Source organism: Procambarus clarkii, chromosome 8, assembly GCF_040958095.1.
Source record: "Procambarus clarkii isolate CNS0578487 chromosome 8, FALCON_Pclarkii_2.0, whole genome shotgun sequence".
In the NCBI taxonomy this organism is placed as follows: domain Eukaryota; kingdom Metazoa; phylum Arthropoda; class Malacostraca; order Decapoda; family Cambaridae; genus Procambarus; species Procambarus clarkii.
In genome coordinates, this window is record NC_091157.1 from 20717960 (window position 1) to 20724862 (window position 6903).

Consider the following 6903-nt stretch of genomic DNA (forward strand, 5'->3'; position numbering starts at 1 on the left):
ACTGGTGCAGGGTATACTGGTGCAGGGGTATTCTGGTGCAGGGTATACTGGTGCAGGGTATACTGGTGCAGGGGGTATACTAGTGCAGGGTTATACTGGTGAACGGTATAATTGTGCAGGGTATTCTGATGCAGGGTATACTAGTGCAGGGGTATACTGGTTCAGGGGTATACTGTTACAGGGTATTCTGGTGCAGGGGTATACTGGTGCAGGGTATACTGGTGCAAGGGCACAATGGTGCAGGGGTATACTGGTGCTAAGTATAATAGTGTAGGGGTATACTGGTGCAAGGTATACTGGTGCAGGGTATACTGGTGCAGGGTATACTGTTGCAGCTTATTCAGGTGCTGGGAAACTTGTGCTGGGTATACGGGTGAAGGGTATACTGGTGCAGGGTATACTGTTGCAGGGTATACTGGTGCAGGGGTATACTGGTGCATGGGTATAATTGTGCAGGGGTATACTGCTGCTGGGTATACTAGTGCAGGGTATACTGGTGCAGAGTATACTGGTGCAGAGTATACTGGTGCAGGGTATACTGGTGCAGGGTATACTGGTGCAGAGGTATACTGGTGCAGGGGTATACTGGAGCAAGGGCTATACTGGTGCAGGGAATACTGGTCCAGGGGTATACTGATGCAGGGTATACTGGTGCAGGGGTATATTGGTTCAAGGGAATACTGGTGACGGGTATACTGGTGCTAGGTATACTGGTGCAGGGTATACTGGTGCAGGGGTATACTGGTGCTATGTATAATGGTGCAGGGGTATATTGGTGCAGGGTATACTGGTGCAGGGTATACTGGTGCAGGGTATACTGGTGCAGGGTATACTGGTGCAGAGTATACAGGTGCAGGGTATACAGGTGCAGGGTATACTGGTGCAGGGTATACTGGCGAAATGTGTACTGGTGCAGGGGATACTGGTGCAGGATATATTGGTGCAGGGGTATACCGGTGCAGGGGTATACTGTTCCAGTGTATACTGGTGCAGGGTATACTGTTGCAAGGTATACTGGTGCAGGGATATACTGGAGCAGGGAATACTGGTGCAGGGGAATACTGGTGTAGAGTATACTGGTGCAGGGTATACCGGTGCAGGGTATAGTGATGCAGGGTATACTGGTGCAGGGGTATACTGGTGTAGGGTAAACTTGTGATGGGTATACTGGTGTATGGTATACTTGTGATGGGTATACTGGTGCATGGTATACTTGTGATGGTTATACTGGTGCAGGGTATACTGGTGCAGGTTATACTGGTGCAGGGTATACTGGTAATGGGTATACTGGTGCAGGGTATACTGGTAATGGGTATACTGGTGCAGGGTATTTTTGTGCAGGGGAATAATGGTATAGGTGTATTCTGGCGCAGTGTACACTGGTGCAAGGTATACTGGTGCAGGGTTAGCTGTTGCAGGGAATACTGGTGCAGGGTATACTGGTGCAAGGTATACTGGTGCAGGGTATACAGGTGCTGGGCATACTGGTGCAGGTGTGTACTGGTGCGGGAGTATACTGGTGCTAGGTATACTGGTGCAGGGTATACTGGTGCAGGGTATACTGGTGCAGGGGTATACTGGTGCAGGGTATACTGGTGCAGGGGTATACTGGTGCCGGGTATACTGGTGCAGGGGTATAATGGTGCAGATTATACTGGGGCTGGGCATACTAGTGCAGGATATACTTGCGCAGGGTATACTGGTGCAGGAGTATACTGGTGCTGGGTATACTGGTGCTAGGTATACTGGTGCAGGTTATACTTATTCAGGGTATAATGGTGCAGCGTATTCTGGTACATGGTATACTTGTACTGGGTATACTGGTGCATGGTATATTCGTTCTGGGTATACTGGAGCAGAATATACTAGTGCAGGGTATACTGGAGCAGGGTATACTGGTGCAGGGTATACTGGTGCAGGGGTATACTGGTGCAGGGTATACTGGTGCAGGGTATACTGGTGCAGGGTATACTGGTGCTGGGTATACTGGTACTGGGTATACTGGTGCAGGGGTATACTGGTGCAAGGTCTACTGGTGCAGGGTATACTGGTGCAGGGTATACTGGTGCAGGGTATACTGGTGCAGGGTTTGCTGGTGCAGGGTATACTGGTGCAGGAGTATACTGGTGCTGGGTATACTGGTTCTAGGTATACTGTTGCAGGGAATACTGGTGCAGGGTATACTGATGCAGGGTATTCTGGTGCAGGGGTATATTGGTGCAGGGTATACTGGTGCAGGGTATAATGGTGCAGGGTATATTGGTGCACGGTATACTGGTGCCAGGGTATACTGGTCCTGGGTATACTGGTGCAGGGAATACTGATGCAGAGTATACTAGGGCTGGGGTATAGTAGAGCAGGGGAATACCGATGCAGCGGTATACTGCTGCAGGGTATACTAGTGCAGGGTATACTGGCGCAAGGTTTACTGGCGCAAGGTATACTGATGCAGGGTACACTGGTGCAGGGTATACTGGTGCAGGGTATACTGAGGCAGGGTATACTGGTGGAAGGGCATACTGGTGCACGGTATACTGGTTCAGGGTACACTGATGTCGGGTATACTGGTGCAGGGGTATACTGGTGCAGGGTATACTGGTGCTGGGTATTCTGGTTCCGGGGTACACTAGTGCAGGGTATACTGGTGCAAGATGTACTGGTACATGGGTATACTGGTGCAGGGTATAATGGTGCAGGGTATAATGGTGCACGAGGTATACTGGTGCAGGGTATACTTGTGCAGGGTATTCTGGTGTAGGGGTATAATGGTGCAGGGGTATACTGGTGCAGAGGTATACTGGTGCAGGGTTTACTGGTGCAAGGTATACTGATGCGGGGGTATACTGGTGCAGGGGTGTACTGGTGCAAAGTGTACTGGTGCAGGGTATACTGCTGCAGGGTATACTGGTGCACGGTATACTGGTGCAGGGTATACTGGTGCAGGATATACTGGTGCCAGGGTATACTGGTCCTGGGTATACTGGTGCAGGGAATACTGATGCAGAGTATACTAGGGCTGGGGTATAGTAGAGCAGGGGAATACCGATGCAGCGGTATACTGCTGCAGGGTATACTGGTGCAGGGTATACTGGCGCAAGGTTTACTGGCGCAAGGTATACTGATGCAGGGTACACTGGTGCAGGGTATACTGGTGCAAGGTATACTGAGGCAGGGTATACTGGTGGAAGGGCATACTGGTGCACGGTATACTGGTTCAGGGTACACTGATGTCGGGTATACTGGTGCAGGGGTATACTGGTGCAGGGTATACTGGTGCTGGGTATTCTGGTTCCGGGGTACACTAGTGCAGGGTATACTGGTGCAAGATATACTGGTACATGGGTATACTGGTGCAGGGTATAATGGTGCAGGGTATAATGGTGCACGAGGTATACTGGTGCAGGGTATACTGGTGCAGGGTATTCTGGTGTAGGGGTATAATGGTGCAGGGGTATACTGGTGCAGAGGTATACTGGTGCAGGGTTTACTGGTGCAAGGTATACTGATGCGGGGGTATACTGGTGCAGGGGTATACTGGTGCAGAGTATACTGGTGTAGGGTATACTGGTGCAGGGTATACTGTTGCAGGGTATACTGGTTCCGGGGTATATTAGTGCAGGGTATACTGGTGCAAGATATACTGGTACATGGGTATACTGGTACATGGGTATACTGGTACATGGGTATACTGGTGCAGGGTATACTGGTGCAGGGTATAATGGTGGACGGGGTATACTGGTGAAGGGTATACTGGTGGAGTTGTATACTGGTGCAGGGTATACTGGTGCAGGGGTATACTGGTGCAGGGGTATACTGGTGCAGGAGTATACTGGTGCAGGGGTATACTGGTGCCGGGGTATACTGGTGCAGGGGTTTTTGGTGCAGGGTATAATGGTGCAGGTTATACTGGTCAACTGTATAATAGTGCAGGGTATACTGGTGCAGGGCTATACTGGTGCAGGGTATACTGGTGCAGGGTATACTGGTGCAGGGCTATACTGGTGCAGGGTATACTGGTGCACGGTATACTGATACAGTGTATACTGGTGCAGGTGTATACTGGTGCAGGGTATACTGGTGCTGGGTATTCTGGTGCAGTGTATACTGGTCCAGGGTATACTGGTGCAGGGGTATACTGGTGCAGGGTATACTGGTGCAGGGTATTCTGGTACAAGGTATACTAATGCACGGGGAATACTGGTGCAGGGCTATACTGGTGCAGGGTATACTGGTGCACGGTATACTGATGCAGTGTATACTGGTGCAGGTGTATACTGGTGCAGGGTATACTGGTGCTGGGTATTCTGGTGCAGTGTATACTGGTGCAGGGTATACTGGTGCAGGGCTATACTGGTGCAGGGTATACTGGTGCAGGGTTTGCTGGTACAAGGTATACTGGTGCAGGGATATACTGGAGCAGGGAATACTGGTGCAGGGTATTGTGATGCAGGGTATACTGGTGCAGGGGTATACTGGTGTAGGGTAAACTTGTGATGGGTATACTGGTGTATGGTATAATTGTGATGGGTATACTGGTGCATGGTATACTTGTGATGGTTATACTGGTGCAGGGTATACTGGTGCAGGTTATACTGGTGCAGGGTATACTGGTAATGGGTATACTGGTGCAGGGTATTTTTGTGCAGGGGAATAATGGTATAGGTGTATTCTGGCGCAGTGTACACTGGTGCAAGGTATACTGGTGCAGGGTTAGCTGGTGCAGGGAATACTGGTGCAGGGTATACTGGTGCAAGGTATACTGGTGCAGGGTATACAGGTGCTGGGCATACTGGTGCAGGTGTGTACTGGTGCGGGAGTATACTGGTGCTAGGTATACTGGTGCAGGGTATACTGGTGCAGGGTATACTGGTGCAGGGGTATACTGGTGCAGGGTATACTGGTGCAGGGGTATACTGGTGCCGGGTATACTGGTGCAGGGGTATAATGGTGCAGATTATACTGGGGCTGGGCATACTAGTGCAGGATATACTTGCGCAGGGTATACTGGTGCAGGAGTATACTGGTGCTGGGTATACTGGTGCTAGGTATACTGGTGCAGGTTATACTTATTCAGGGTATAATGGTGCAGCGTATTCTGGTACATGGTATACTTGTACTGGGTATACTGGTGCATGGTATATTCGTTCTGGGTATACTGGAGCAGAATATACTAGTGCAGGGTATACTGGAGCAGGGTATACTGGTGCAGGGTATACTGGTGCAGGGGTATACTGGTGCAGGGTATACTGGTGCAGGGTATACTGGTGCAGGGTATACTGGTGCTGGGTATACTGGTACTGGGTATACTGGTGCAGGGGTATACTGGTGCAAGGTCTACTGGTGCAGGGTATACTGGTGCAGGGTATACTGGTGCAGGGTTCGCTGGTGCAGGGTATACTGGTGCAGGAGTATACTGGTGCTGGGTATACTGGTTCTAGGTATACTGTTGCAGGGAATACTGGTGCAGGGTATACTGATGCAGGGTATTCTGGTGCAGGGGTATATTGGTGCAGGGTATACTGGTGCAGGGTATAATGGTGCAGGGTATATTGGTGCACGGTATACTGGTGCCAGGGTATACTGGTCCTGGGTATACTGGTGCAGGGGTATACTGGTGCTGGGCCTACTGGTGCAGGGGTGTACTGGTGCAAAGTGTACTGGTGCAGGGTATACTGCTGCAGGGTATACTGGTGCACGGTATACTGGTGCAGGGTATACTGGTGCAGGATATACTGGTGCCAGGGTATACTGGTCCTGGGTATACTGGTGCAGGGAATACTGATGCAGAGTATACTAGGGCTGGGGTATAGTAGAGCAGGGGAATACCGATGCAGCGGTATACTGCTGCAGGGTATACTGGTGCAGGGTATACTGGCGCAAGGTTTACTGGCGCAAGGTATACTGATGCAGGGTACACTGGTGCAGGGTATACTGGTGCAGGGTATACTGAGGCAGGGTATACTGGTGGAAGGGCATACTGGTGCACGGTATACTGGTTCAGGGTACACTGATGTCGGGTATACTGGTGCAGGGGTATACTGGTGCAGGGTATACTGGTGCAGGGTATACTGGTACAAGGTATACTGGTGCACGGGGTATACTGGTGCAGGGTATTCTGGTGCAGGGTATTCTGGTGCAGTGGTATACTGGTGCAGAGGTATACTGGTGCAGGGTTTACTGGTGCAAGGTATACTGATGTGGGGGTATACTGGTGCAGGGTATTATACACTGTGGGTTGGTTGGTGTTGTCGTCGTTGATTCTTCTCTATGGACAACCCAACCCACAACTCGGTAGAGTGCTTATACTTCACTAGGAGATCACCCTTGGCGCTTCTGGCTCTTGGAGAGGGGCTCAATGTCACACATTTAGGGGATGCGGCTGCAACGCCTAGCCTCGTTGTCGTGTGCACACACCCACTCGAGCCGCTGTGACTCCCCACTCTCTCTCCTTAGGTATTATGATCTCCTCGATCCCCTTTTGGCTTATTAGTACTACCTTCTACCCTGTCCACAGCAGTGGTTCTTGGTTCTTTCTCTCTCTCTCTCCTTCTTTACTACCTCCTGGGAAGCCTCACTAGGACAAGGGCAAATACCAGCAAATTGGAATACATTTACTGGACAAAGCACATACACGATACATACACACATATAATAATAATGAATCCTATGCTCTATAATATTACAATCAGGTTGCACTCCAACACCATCAGAACTCTATCATCAGCTTATCAAGTGGTATCCTATCTTCCGATTCACCACCTGATACTATCAACCTCCTCAAGTTGATCAAGTCAACATACACTGTTGCACCATCAGCAAGATAATATATATATAGAAAATCAGCACTTGAATGCAATAACATATATCAGTATAAATGTTCATTGATACACAACAATGATCAAT